The sequence below is a fragment of the Lutra lutra genome, chromosome 13 (assembly GCF_902655055.1).
Source record: "Lutra lutra chromosome 13, mLutLut1.2, whole genome shotgun sequence".
Lineage (NCBI taxonomy): Eukaryota > Metazoa > Chordata > Mammalia > Carnivora > Mustelidae > Lutra > Lutra lutra.
Window position 1 is genome coordinate 5,776,940 of NC_062290.1, and position 14,649 is coordinate 5,791,588.

General features: G+C 37.7%; 1 protein-coding gene across 11 annotated transcripts in view; it reads left to right on the forward strand.

The window, feature by feature from the left end:
- Positions 1–14,649, forward strand: part of PLGRKT (plasminogen receptor with a C-terminal lysine) — a 75,591-nt gene that overhangs the window by 28,095 nt on the left and 32,847 nt on the right. Inside the window, exon 2 of one of the 11 annotated variants that reach the window (XM_047699957.1) lies at positions 3,194–3,327. The exons of 9 other annotated variants lie outside the window; for them this stretch is intronic. The gene's annotated coding sequence lies outside the window, so the exon portion shown is untranslated. Of the gene's footprint in view, positions 1–3,193; positions 3,328–8,052; positions 8,150–14,649 lie in introns of all 11 variants that reach the window. One more of the 11 variants, XM_047699956.1, reaches the window with a different exon arrangement.

The following is a 14,649-nucleotide window of genomic DNA, read 5'->3' on the forward strand; positions in this document are numbered from 1 at the left end:
CTAAGACTCCACCCTTAAACTATTAGAATAAATAAATTCAGTAAAGTTGTAGGATACAAAACTAATATACAGAATTTGTTGCATTTCTATACACTAATAATAAACTATCAGAAGGAGAAATTAAGAAAACAATCCCATTTATAATTATATCAGAAAGAATAAAATACCTAGGAATAAATTTAATTAATTTAATTTAATTTAAATTTAATTTAAACAACCAAGGAGGTAAGATCTATGTGCTAAAGACCTGGATGAAAGAAATTGAAGATAACATAAAATAAATGGAAAGATATACTATGCTAATGGATTGGAAGAATTAATATTGTTAAAAATGTCCAAATCACTCAAACCTGTCTACAGATTCAGTACAATCCCTATCAAAATACCAATGACATTTTTCACAGATCCAGAAAAAATAATAAAATTTGTATGGAACCTAAGACTCATCATAGCCAAAATAATCTTGAGAGAACAAAGCTAGAGGTACCATGTTCCTTGATTTCAAACTATACTACAAAGTTATAGTATTGAAACAGTATGATAATGGCACAAAAATCAATGGAACAGAATAGAGTTCAGAAAAAAATCCATACCTATAGGGTCAGTTAATCTATGACAAAAGAGGCAAGAACATACAACAGAGAAAAAAACAGTCTCTTTGATAAATGGTATTGGGAAAATTGGACAGATACATGCAAAAGAATGAATCTGGACCACTTTCTTACATCACACACAAAGATACAACTTAAAGTGGATTAAAGACTTAAACATAAAACCTGAAACCTAGAAGAAAACATAGGCAGTAAGGTCTATTACATCAGTCTTCACAATATTTTTTTGGATGTCTCCTCAGGCAATGGGAAACAATGGCAAAACTAAACAAATGGGACTATATCAAACCAAAAAAGTTTTGCACAGTGAAGGAAACTATCAACTAAATGAAAATGAAGCCTACTGAACAGGAGAAGATATTTGCAAATGATATATCCAAAAAAGGGTTGATATAAAAAATATATAAAAACATTTACAACTCAATAACAGAAGAACAAATGACTCGATTAAAAATGGGTGGCAGACATTTTTCCAAAGAAGACATACAGTTGGCAAATAGGCACATAAAAAGATATTCAGCATCACTAATCATGAGGGAAATATGTATCAAATCCACAATGACATATCACCTCACACCTGTTAGAATGGCTAATATCAAAAAGACAAGAAACAATAAGTGTTGGTAAGGATGTGGAGAAAAGAAAGCCCTTGTACAATATTGGTGGGAACGTAAATGGTAGGCCACTATGGAAAACAGTATGGTGGTTCCTCAAAAAATTAAAAATAGAAATACCATATGACTCAACAATTTTACTTTTTATCCAAAGAAAATGAAAACTGTAATTAAAAAAAAAAATACATGCATCCCTATGTTCACTGTGGCATTACTTACAACAGCCAATATATGAAAGCAACTTAAGTGTCCATTGATAGATGAATGGATAAAGAAGAGGTGGTATGTGTGTGTGTGTGTGTGTATGTATGTATATATATATATATATATATGAATGATGGAATATTACTCAGCCATAAAAAGGAATGAGATCTTTCCATTTGCAGCAATATGGATGGACCTAGAGAGTATTCTGCTAAGTGAAATAAGTCAGAGGAAGACAAATACCATGTGATTTCACTTGTATGTATAATCTAAAAAAAAAACAAAACAAGCAAAGATAGAAACAAACAACAGATTCATAGATACAAAGAACAAACTCTTGGGTGCTAAAGAGGAAAGGGGTGGGGGCATTAGTGAAAAAGGTAAAAGGGATTAAGAGATACAAACTTCCAGTTATTAAATAGATAAGTCATAGGGATACAGTATACAGCATAGGATATATAGTCAATAAAACTGTAACAACTTTGTGTAGTAAAAGATGGTAACTAGAGCTATTGAGGTGATCATTTTGTAATATATAAGAGCATAGAATCACTATATTGTATACCTGAAATAATACAATATTGTATGTCAATTATAAATAAACAAAAGAATGAAGAACAAAAATGAAGGAAGGGCTCATAAACAAAAATTTTAAAATACATATGTGTAAAAGGAAGAAAATATTACCATAGTGTTATGGCTCTGACACAATCATGCTTAACATTTTCCCCATTTTTTTTGTGCTAATTCTTTTTAAGATTTTATTTATTTATTTGACAGACAGAGATCACAAGTAAGCAGAGAGCCAGGCAGAGAGAGAGAGGGGAAGCAGGCTCCCCACCGAGCAGAGAGCCCGATGTGGGGCTCGATCCCAGGACCCTGAGTTCATGACCTGAGCCGAAGGTAGAGGCCTAACCCACTGAGCCACCCAGGCACCCCTGTGCTACATTTTTTTTAAAAGATTTTATCCATGTAGGGGCACCTGGGTGGCTCATGGGTTAAAGCTAGATACTTGTTTTCATGCCCAACAAAAGGGCAGTGGATAAGTAGGCAGAGAGGCAGGCAGAGAGAGAGGGGGAAGCAGGCTTCCTGTCGAGCAGAGAGCCCGATGCGGGGCTTGATCCCAGGACCCTGAGACCATGACCTGAGCTGAAGCCAGAGGCCCAACCCAATGAGCCACCCAGGTGACCCTCTGTGCTACATTTTAAGTTAATCTAATTGCTATCATACTCTATATAAAATTCTGTATCATGCTTTTTAAATTTGACACCGTGCCTGCATTTTCCAGTGTTGTGGATAGCCTTTACAATGGGGACAGTCATTGTTAAGGCTGCAGAATATTTCATTATATGAATATTCTCTTACCCACTTATCCACTGCCCTCTTGTTGGGCATGAAAACAAGTATCTAGCTTTCCAGGCAGCTCAAGTTCAGGTTCGGCCTGAAATGGGGCTTGGGGGCTATATTTTTCTTTCTTTATAAAAATTAGGTTTGAATAAGTTAACATGTGCACATGATACAAAATTATGAAATGAGAGAGTATATAGTGAAAACTTCCTTCCATCCCTGTCCCCAGCCATCTAGTTTATCTCCTCAGATGTAATCACTGTTACTAGTTTCTCAAAAAGTTTCCAAAGGCAGTCCACAGAGTCAGGTGTATATGACTATGAACACATATGTGTGTGTGTGTGTGTGCATGCAGTGGTAGCATGTTATACATTCTTCTATGCCTTGTTTCTTTCCATTTAACAATATATCTTAAAGGTTTTTTCACACCAGAAGATGTATCTTCATAGGGAAAGTGATGATGTTGATACTGATGATGACAGGAACAGAAAAAATAACTAGTTTTTATCAAGTAATGCTACTTCTCAAAAGTGGAATTGCTAGATCAAAGGGTAGGTGCATTTTTAAAAAAGATTTATTTATTTTAGAGAGAGAGGGGGAGAGAAAGAATGAACGAGTGGGGCGATGGGCAGTGGAAGAGGGAGACAATTAGACTCCCAGCTGAGTGGGAAGCCTGATGCAGGGCTCAATTTCACAACCCTGAGATCATGATCTGAGCCAAAATCAAGAGTTGGACACTGAACTGACTGAGACACCCAGGCACCCCAAAGGGTAGATGCATTTTAAATTTTAATCGACATTTCCAAATTCAACCATAGGGTTGAATTATTTCTATATGCTATTCTCACTCATAATGAAATCCTCAAAACAACCTCATGAGGTAGTTACTATATTTTCTCAGTGAAGAAACTGAGGTACACAGAGAGATTAAGTGACTTGCCCAAGGGAAGAATGTCTCACATACAAGCAGTCTGATTGCAGGGCCCATGCTCTTGACTCTCCATCGTGCCTCTCCCTTGTGCAATCATCACCACCACCTCTCACCAGAACATTTTCATCTTCCTCAACTAAAACTCTCTACCATCTAACTCCACTCTGTTCTTCTCCTAGCCCCCTAGGAACGACCATTCTACTTTCTATCGCTATGAATTTGACTATTATAGGTACCTCATAAAAGTGAAATCTTATAATATTTGCAGTTTTGTGCTTGGGTAATTTCATGTAGCATAATGTCCTCAAGTTTCATCTATGTTGTAGCATGTGTTAGAATTTCCTTCCTTTTTAAAGCTGAATAATATTCCATAGTATATATGTGCCACATTTTGTGTATTCATTCAGTTTTCAATGGACATTTGGGTTGCTCCCACCTTTTGCCTATTCTAAATAATGCTGTTGTAAGTAGGGGTGTACAAATATCTATCCCAGTCCCTACTTTCATTGCTTTTGGGAATATAACCAGAAAAGGAATCACTGGGTCATATGGTAATGTTATGTTTAAATTTTTTTTTTTTTTGAGAAATCCTTATACCATTTTCCATAGCAGCTGCACCATTTTATATTCCCAACAGCAATTCTAGTTTCTTGACATCCTTGCCTCTTGCCAACACTTGTTATTTTCTGTATGTTTTTTAAAATGACAGCCATCCTAATGTGTATGAAGTAGTGAATTTTTCATTTTTAATGTATAAAATCTGTTACTGTCTTCCTTCATGTTTCCTGCTTTTCTTAAAAAAGTCTTTGCTTCTCTAAAGTTATACAAGCAATAGGGGGGCGGGGTGGGTAAAGTTATACAAGCAATCTCCAAATTTTACTTATAATACAGTTATCATTTCATTTGGTACATTTAGAGCTTTGATTCACCTGGAATTCATTTTCTATTTGATCTGACACAGGGAGTGCTCTCTTCTTCCAGATTCAGAATTAACGATGCCAGTATCTTTCATGAAAGCTCATGCCTTTCCCTTTCCACCACACTGTCTTTGCTGTGGCTTTTTTCCCCCCTACCCACTGTGGGCTGATACTAAGCCACTATTATTTTAATACTTCCTATCTTAGCTTATCAGTACTATCAAATTAGACTTTAGTTTTCAAAAAAAGAAGTCAGTGAGAGTAAACAGCCATAACAAAAAATGTACCTCTTTCTCATTAAGCAAAAACATTCAGGAGGATTATAGAAGAAAATTTTATGGCATAAAACTCTACACTTACGTTTATATTTCCCAATGTGACCGCTCCCTATGTGAGGCTATTCAGTTTGGGTTTTTATTTAGCGGAGGAATGAGTGTCACTGTAGGGATTAAACAGCAACAGATCGAAGATTTATTGGTGATGACTGGGTCAGGCTCACCTTTCTGTAGAACTCTTAGACCCATACACATCAGTAAAGTACAGAATGCAAAAATAAGAATTTTTTTTCCCTTTCAGGAATTAATGCTTATTTTCTTATAATAATGAGATGGCATTTTATTTTTAAAATCACATGTGAACATGAATATTGGAAGTATTATTTCCCAGAAATGGAAAACTAAGTAATGATTTCTTTCCATAGCCTACTTTTGTCTTTATGTTGAAATCAGTTTTAAATTAGAAACTCCTAATTTAAAGATCTGCTTAAAATTCATTAGAATTGGAGATGACCTGCCCCATGAATTCTTCCTATTAGTAATTATTATTATATCACTAGATTAACTTTCTGATATTAATTGGATTCTGATTTTAGCCACTGTACAAACATATTTTCTTCTAAATAAAAGAATTTCCAGATATAACAACCATATAAACTAAGCTCCCCAAATTCATTGTAAAATGATGATAGACTGATGTTCCAGCAATGTTTTAAACTCACCCGCTTGACCAAAAATTTGCTGTGGTGTAGACTGTACCTTTTTAGGGTAAGTAAGCATCTAATATCCAGGGAAGGTGATAGTATTAGTGATAAGAAAACTTAAAGAGAATATAGAATCATTATTAGAGGAAAAAAACAAGTCTCCCCACCTCTTGCAACTGCAAGGAAAATTTGTTGTGTTTTAGTATGAGAACAGAAAATGTATAGAGTATGAAGTTTAAAAATAATTATTTATGAAGAAGAACATATATAATGCTGAACAGTCTTTCCTTCCCTCTTTAATAAATGTAAAGATAGAATGTTTTATTATAAAATTAAAACATCTTTGCATCTAAATAGAACTATTCCATACCAAGGGGTTCAGATATTTTTGAACAATTATTGAGTGGAACACAAAAGACTTTTTAAAGATGCAGGAATAATATTAGTCAGGCAACTATATAGCCACACATCTTCCATGTTTTTAATGATGACTGAAAATAAACACATGCTGTTACTTACCTATCACAACTGATGCTGAAAGGCTACTGTGTTCCATTTCTACTTTTTTAAACAACTGTATTGAGGTATAATTTACATAGTTTAAAATCCATCCATTGTAAGGTTGCAATTCAATGATTTTTAGTACATTTTATAGTGTTCTGCAACCATCATCATAATCCAGTTTGAGAACATTTCCATCAGCTCCAAAAATATCTTTGTGCTCATTTATAGTAAGTCTTTGATCCCAACATCAGACCCAGAAAATTGCTAATCTACTTTCTGTCTCTATAGCTCTGCCTTTTCTGGACCTCTCACATAAATGGAGTCATAGAATACATTGTCTTTCGTGTTCAGCTTCTTTCAGTAAGCATAATATTTTTGAGGTTCACCCATTTTGCTTTGTATTTCCTCCTCCAAGGAAATTTCAGAATCAGCTTGTCAAAAAAAAGTTTTAAAAATTTCTGCCAACCAGGTGTGAAGGCCTTTGCTCAACTTAGCCTTTAATCACCTGTATTTGTTTCTTGCTCTGGATTCCTCCATCCTCTGAAGCATTTTGGAAGACTTATTTTAGATTTAGACCATTTCTGAATGTAATAAAACCACATGAAAGTACGGAAGTACTTTTTATTGGATAAAACCCTTCAGTTTCAGGATTCCCTGAAGTTATAAAAATGTAGGATTAGAAACACAGCTCATTGAGAAGATAGAAGGGAAACTAATCAAAGGACATTCTACATAGTCATAGTTGTGTTCAGGGAGGTTTAGTTTTATCTTTTTGTTTTACTTCTCTTTTGCTTTGTTTCAATTCCTGAAAATAAATATTTCACAAATTTTTCTGGCTATTATTATAAGAGGTAAAACAATATTACTCCCCATTTTATTTTAACTATAATGGCATCTTATTAGACCGAAGTTATCTATTTGACAACCTCTTATCTGGAACATGATGAGGAAGCAAGAAGAAATACTTAAAGACAAAAGAACCAAATAACTATAACAAGGTTATATTCTAAAATGCATGCAACATACCCACAGAAGGCCCCTGACTTTCAGTCATAAGAATGTATTAGGAATATATGTATTTTTATTTCATACACAGTTCTAACAAGCTTTGCTCCCTTAATGCCCTTAAGACAATTACAACCAAAGATCATGGAGAAAGAAAGAGAGGAAGACAAAGAACAGAGAGGGAATCCCAGAGAGACTGGTGCTTAGAAGAGGATTTCCTACAATGAATGAGAAATAACTACTTGATACAGGAGGAGACAAAAGACAAATGCAGAGGCCTAGAGCCATTCTGTGAGCTCCAGCAGCACCCCTCATTCAGCAGCACAGGAAACCTAATGATGATTCTTTTTTTTTTTTTTAAGATATTATTTATTTATTTGACAGACAGAGATCACAAGTAGGCAGAGAGACAGGCAGAGATGGGGGAACAGGCTCCCCACTGAGCAGAGAGCCCAATGTGGGGCTCAATCCCAGAACCTTGGGATCATGACTTGAGCCAAGAGCAGAAGCTTAATCCACTGAGCCACCCAGGCACCCCCCTAATGACAATTCTGTGTCTTTACAAAAAGAAGTCGCCTAATGCAAACCTTCTTGGAAAAGGGTATATAACCACTAACTAACTAAATTTATAAATAAATAAGCCACCAAACAACTTTGGTTTGCTATATTCTATTATGAAGGCAACAGCATATTATACTGTATACCAGAGTAAAAGCAGTATATAAATTTTATACAAATGTCTATTAAAATGGTTAGAAATCCTTTTTGCAAATTTTCTTGCTTAAAGGAGTATATTTTTAGTCCTCTGGATAATGCTTTTAAATGTGAACACCTGATTCCCTAATATTGCCGAAAATGTAACATACATACATTTATTTATTTATTTATTTATTTATTTATTTATTTTTTGGCCTGTTCTCATCAACTGACAAAAATTAAGATGCTAGGCTAATGTCTAGAAGATTCTAACTCCATTTGTAATGAGCTATTACAACATTTAAAGTTCTCTCTATATAGAAGTTATTGATTATTGCTGGGTAAGTTACATTTACAATAAAATAAACATCTTATGAATTAAATAGGTTATATAAAACATTTTTCTATTCCTAAATGAACAGCATAACTTATTATGTGAAAGTAAATATTAGGGAAGATGGGCTTTATTGAGAACATTGGATTAACAGTCCAGAGAAGGAGCTCTAGCCTTGTCAAACACTCATTCTACACATTTGTATGTGCCTTTAAATTTTGGAGCTATGGTTTCTTTATCTAAAAGGTAAAAGAAAACTCAGAACATACAGAACTATACATACTGGCAAGTTACTTCATCATTCTTACCAGTTTCCTCTTCTGGAAAAATGGGGATGTTAGTAGCATCTGCCCAACAGACTGTTACAGGAAGTAAATGACTCAATAGCCATTAGCTTTTGGGAATAATATGTTCATTTCTGTGGAGATTTTGTCTTTTTCCCCTGAAACACATTTTTACTTCCCTATAGGCTTCAAGATTTACAGAAATGTATTTCTGACTGATACAATGTAAAGCTGCTACTGCTCTTCCCATACAAACCTCCTTTCCTCCAACCACCCTAAGCATGTTAAAAAAGGGAAAGAAAGAAAAATAAAAGAAAAGGCACTCTGTAGACATAATTTCTTTTTAGTCTCCTAAGAAAATAACTCATGAGGTAGGTACTGTTACTGTGCCCATTTTACAGATGACAAAACTGAAGCTTACATACATCCTGACTTGCCTGAGGTCACAGGGCTGGGAAGAAAGGGCTGGAGTCCCATCTAGAAAACTGCAGGAGGCCAGGCTGACCAAAGCTGGGAAGTGCTGCAGCAGAAAATGAGGTTGTCCAAGGGCACACCTGGTCTTGGAGGACCTGGAAAGCCAAGCAGAGCATTTACATGTGATGTCGCAAAAAGAGAAGCCTTAGAAGTTTTTGAGCTTGGCAGCAACAGGAGCAGAATTGATATTTTTAAAATCAATCTCAAAATTGTATATCTGTTTTCTAGGCAAATAATAGCAACTAACTTTTATCGAACCCTTATTAAAGCTGTACTCTAGACCTCCACATGTATTTGCTCATTTAATCCTTACACAACTCTTTAAAAGGTAGGCACTGTCGGGGCGCCTGGGTGGCTCAGTGGGTTAAAGCCTCTGCCTTCGGCTCAGGTCGTGATCCCAGGGTCCTGGGATCGAGCCCCACATCGGGCTCTCTGCTCGGCAGGGAGCCTGCTTCCCTCTCTCTCTCTCTGCCTTCCTCTCTGCCTACTTGTGATCTCTGTCTGTCAAATAAATGTATAAAATCTTGAAGAAAAAAAAAAAAAGGCAGGCACTGTCATTTGTCCATTACAGATGAGAAAACTGAAGCACAGAAAGGTGCAAGAACTCACCAAAATCTAGACAGCTTGCGAGTGACGGAACTAGGCTTCACATGCAGGCAGTATGCCCCAGAGTGCACCGTAGTAACCGCTGGGCCACAGTGCTTTTGTTAATAGACTTATACCACAGGCTAGACATATAAGGCTATCGCAGGGCCACTGCAGTAGCCAAGGTCTGAGGTGATAAGGACTTGGATACCAGGGGAGGTGACGAGAGTGGAGAAAATGAGAGATTTCAATAGAAAAGTTGGTGGAATTTCTGAATTAGATACTTGCGGGATTAAGAAGAGGGGTAAGCTGAAAATGAGACCAACATTTTCATTCCCCTGGGAGAATCCCAGAGCCTCTGAGGAATCCAAGGACTTGGCAGAGAGGCTGGTCAGGAGGAAAAGTGTACCTGAAGTGTAGGGAAGGTTGAATTCAGCATAGTGCCAGGAATGCTAGGTTGGATGGCTACAGCTGGCAGCATTGCTCAGTGAGTAGACGGGGCTCCAGAAAGAGATGTGGGGGTCTTCAGCAAAGAGGAACTTCAAACTCAGGAAAACAGATATACTCTCCCAGAAAGAGAGAGTGAGGAAAGTGAAAGAATACTCCAACAGGGACAGGAGATAAAGGGTAAAAGGAAGACAAAGGGGCTAACATACAGGAATGGCTGTGGTGCTCCAGTCCCTTGCAATATGCCACATTATTTAGGAAAACAATCTGTAAGTAGCTATATTGCTCCTAAAGACAGAGAAATTGGAGTCAAGATATTTAGGGGTCTTAACACAATCACATAGCAAGTAAGTGACATAACTAGAATTTGAACCTAGTCCATGCAACGCCAAAGCCCGTCTCCTTCCATAAGCAAAAATGTGTGGAAAGAGAAACATGGTTGGGGCAGGTGAGGGCTGGTGGCTGGAGTCTAGGAAAAGACTGGAAAGACATGAAGCCCAGGAGGCAAACCAGAATAGGATTTTTAAAAGCTATGTCATGTCTAGGAATTAAAGAACCAGTGAAAGGTTTTCAGGAAAGTGATATAAGAATCATTTTAATATAGGAATATAAATATAAACAAAGATAAAGAGAGAAATATTAAAAAATGGATGGGTTAAGGAAGAAACCAGGAACAGAGAATACAGATTGTGATAATACTATATTTTTGTTGATGAATAATGATGGTCTGGGCTGGAGTAAAGACAGCAGAGAAGAGCAAGCCTGGACATTTTGTTAAGACCTCCCTATCAGTGTCCCAGGGGAGATGCCCAGAAGGCAGTTGGAAATAGTATCTACCACTAAAAGAGTTCTAGGATGGAGATTTAGAATTCAGAAGTCATCACCAAGGAGTGGTAGTTGGAGACTACAAAGTGATGATATCACCAGGAACTGGAAGACCAAGAGGAGATGGCTAAGCAGGAAACTCTGGGGGAAAGTAAACAGAGGATTTGAAAGACCTTTTCTGGAAGAGTCTCCAATGCTCATTCATTCCTAGGAGTTGCCTTTTTCCTTTGTATCCCATTTACAGAAGGGAAGCAGGTCTCGGCCTTTCAGAACTTTCTCAGCTTCTTATTCTGCCTTTGTCTAGAGCACAGACACTATTTTCCTTATAAAGCCATGGGCTGGGGGGTGCCTGGGTGGCTCAGCTGGTTAAGCAGCTGCCTTTGGCTCAGGTCATGATCTCATGGTCCTGAGATGGAGCCTTGTGTAGTCCTGTCTGGTCCCTGCTCAGTGGGAAGTCTACTTCTCCCGCCCCCTCTGCCCTCACCACCACTTGTGCTCAAGTGTGTGCATGCATCTTCTCTAATAAATAAAATCTTAAAAAAAAAAAAAAAAAAAAAAGTCAAGGGCTGGACTTATTCTCTCCAAGGGCTCTTGGCCTGGAGCCCCAAACCCATGTCTGTGCCACAGGATAGGGGAAGCCACATCTCAAGAAGTGTTTAGACAGTCAAGTCTGCAGACCAGGGTCATTATTTGGGAAGTGGTGGCATTGAGAAGGAGGTCTTATAAGAACCTTGGGAGGCTCACATTCAGAAAGTGGTGGTCACTGAAATCACTAAGGGAAGGGAGACATGAAATCTACTGTGAGAAACTGGAGGCAGTGTGTTGTTAAGGTTCTTTCAAAGAAATTTAAACAAAATAATTCAGACCAGTCTGCACCCCAGGTCAATTTAGAGCTCTTCGTGCAGTCTTTCTAAAATTCTGGCATTAATTAATATGTAAAGCTAACAGCTTTTCAGATGGTAATCACGTACCTGTCCATTCACCCCCATTTTCTATACTGACTTGATTATTCCAAGTATACGGAGAGTAGACTGCAAATTTGGACTTTGGAATAGGCAGGTATGGGTCAGAATCCGCGACCTGCTATTTAATAAGTGAGGCCACAGGGAAAATCACTCAGACTTTGATTATCAGTTTCCTCAATGGTAAACTGAGATAATACGTTCCGTGGCAGTTAATGCTAACTGGATCATTTAACTTCTGTTCCATTCCGACTCCTTTGGAGAGTGCCTGCCAATACAACAGAGGCTAACAAGCCAAAGATGAATTTCTCAGACTCCTCTGCAGCTGAGCTTCACATCTGACCTGAAGCTGCCAAGTAGGCATGCCCAAAGGACACTGCGGAGGTGGATGTGGGTGGTGTAAATTTCTGAGAAGACACTGGATCTTCTTGCAACCCCTGTAGCAGAAGTGACTAGTACTCTGCGAATGTGGAGGTGGAGTTTCAGCATTTGGTCCACAGTATCTATGACAGGAGATGGGATTCCCCCAGGTAAGCCCCATGTTCGGGCAGAGCATTTCTCCTGTTGTTCCTAATAGTACAGGAGACAAATTGACTTTCATGGCTCCCCCAGAAATTCTTTTTTTTTTTTTTTTTAGATTTTATTTATTTATTTGACAGAGATAGATCACAAGTAGGCAGAGAGGCAGGCAGAGAGAGAGAGAGAGGTGGAAGCAGACTCCCTGCTGAGCACAGAGCCCGATGCGGGACTCGATCCCAGGACCCGAGCCGAAGGCAGCGGCTTAACCCACGAGCCACCCAGGCGCCCCTCCCCCAGAAATTCCTAAGCTGCTACATACCCTGCAATAATTGTCATTTTGTTTAAACTACTAGTTAGAATGGATTCTGTTTTCTTCACCTCATGGACAGACCTCACAGGGTTTGATGGGAAAGTCGATGTAACTAACTACTACAGCACCAAACACCTTGCTAGGTGGCCACATTGTTATTAGTAGTGTATCAGCTGCCACAGTGAAGTAGAAATAAGCATACTGCAATTTCTTTTTCTTTTAAAAGATTTTATTTGGGACGCCTGGGTGGCTCAGTGGGTTAAACCTCTGCCTTCGGCTCAGGTCATGATCAGGGTCCTGGGATCGAGGCCTGCATCGAGCTCTATGCTCAGTGGGGAGCCTGCTTCTCCCTCTCTCTCTGCCTGCCTCCCCCCTTCTCTGCCTGCCTCTCTGCCTACTTGTGATCTCTCTGTATATAAAATAAATAAATAAAATCTTAAAAAAAAAAAAGATTCTATTTGAGAGAGAGAGTGGGAAAGAGAGAGATAGAGTACAAGAAGGGGGAGGGTCAGATGGAGAAGGAGACTCCCTGTTGAGTGGGAAGCCCCATGCGGGATTTGACCCCGGATCATGACCTGAGCTGAAGGTAGTCATTTAACCGACTGAGCCACCCAGGCACCCTGCATCCTGCAAATTCTTAAGGATTTTCTGATTTTATCTTTTGAAGCATGTTTTGGTTCTAAGATTCTTAGTTCTAAGTATTATAAAATAGAGGTTTTAGTTTTGTGCACAGTTAGGACTGACATAGTAGAACATTAATTATCAAACTAAGAAATATGTACTTTTTAAAATGAGGAAAACCAGGATAAAAGAAAATACCCTTACTGTTGTTTTGTTATTTAAGTTGTGGAATTGTCCTCAATTTCAGTTATTAGTGCTTATACCAGATGCAGTTAGGAATGGTCTTTAAAGAATTTTAGATAATGGTTGAGAAGGTCAATAGTCTTTTGTTCTTTCCCAGCCTCTGCTCATCTTGTTAGCATCTTCTGATATTGAAAGCAATACAGGGGCACCTGAGTGGCTCAGTGGGTTAAAGCCTCTGCCCTTGGCTCAGGTCATGATCCCAGGGTTCTGGGATCAAGCCAGGCTCTCTGCTCAGCAGGGAGCCTGCTTCCCTTTCTCTCTCTCTGCCTGCCTCTCTGCCTATTTGTGATCTCTGTCTGTCAAATAAATAAATAAAATCTTAAAAAAAAAAAGTCAATACATTTGGAATCCATGACTTAACACAGAGGGTTTTTGGCAAACTGGCATTTTTATTTTTTACTTAGGGTGACCTTACTGTTTACAAACATCTGGGAGTAAAAATGGATTTAATTGTGTTTACTCTTTATAGGAAGATGTGTAACAAGATGCTGTAAGTAAAGCTTTTAAGCTTCTAAATGCTACTATAATTTTGTTTATGTTCAGTTATTTTCATAAGTCATTCATAAAAAATTATTGCTCTTTTTTTTTAAAGCTCAAACTTATTACTCATTTCCCCTTCTGGATTCTCTCCAAACTACTCACTGGATATTGAGCATTTAAAATATCTGTAGAGCAAATTAAGGATAAATCACTTGTCACAGCTTTCATTACAGTTGCTTTATTTTAACAATCTTAGTTTATGTTTACCTGAGATTATGATTTTGCTTTTAGTTTAGAGGGTATCAATAACGTCTCTGCTAATTTAACAAAGGCACAGACAAATAGGAAATATTTTAATTTCTGATAAAAATAAACCTCTTTGTGGCAGGACACACAGAATACTTTTTGGCATTGCCCAACTAAGCAAATAAAAACACAACTTTTCTGTTACTTGGAAATAAATTATGCATAAGTTAAAAGAGAAAGGGCTCCCCTCTTATTCTGTTGGTAGTAAAGTAAACTGGTATAGCTACTCTTGAAAAAAGTATGGAGATTCCTCAAATGGGTTAAAAATAGAGCTACCCTACAACCCAACAATTGTACTACTGGGTATTTATCCAAAGGATACAGACACAGTGAAAAGAAGGGGCACATGCACCCTCATGTTTATATTAGCAATGTCCACAACAGCACAAATATGGAAGGAGCTCAAATGTCTATCAACAAATGAATGGATAATGAAGATGTCATATATACA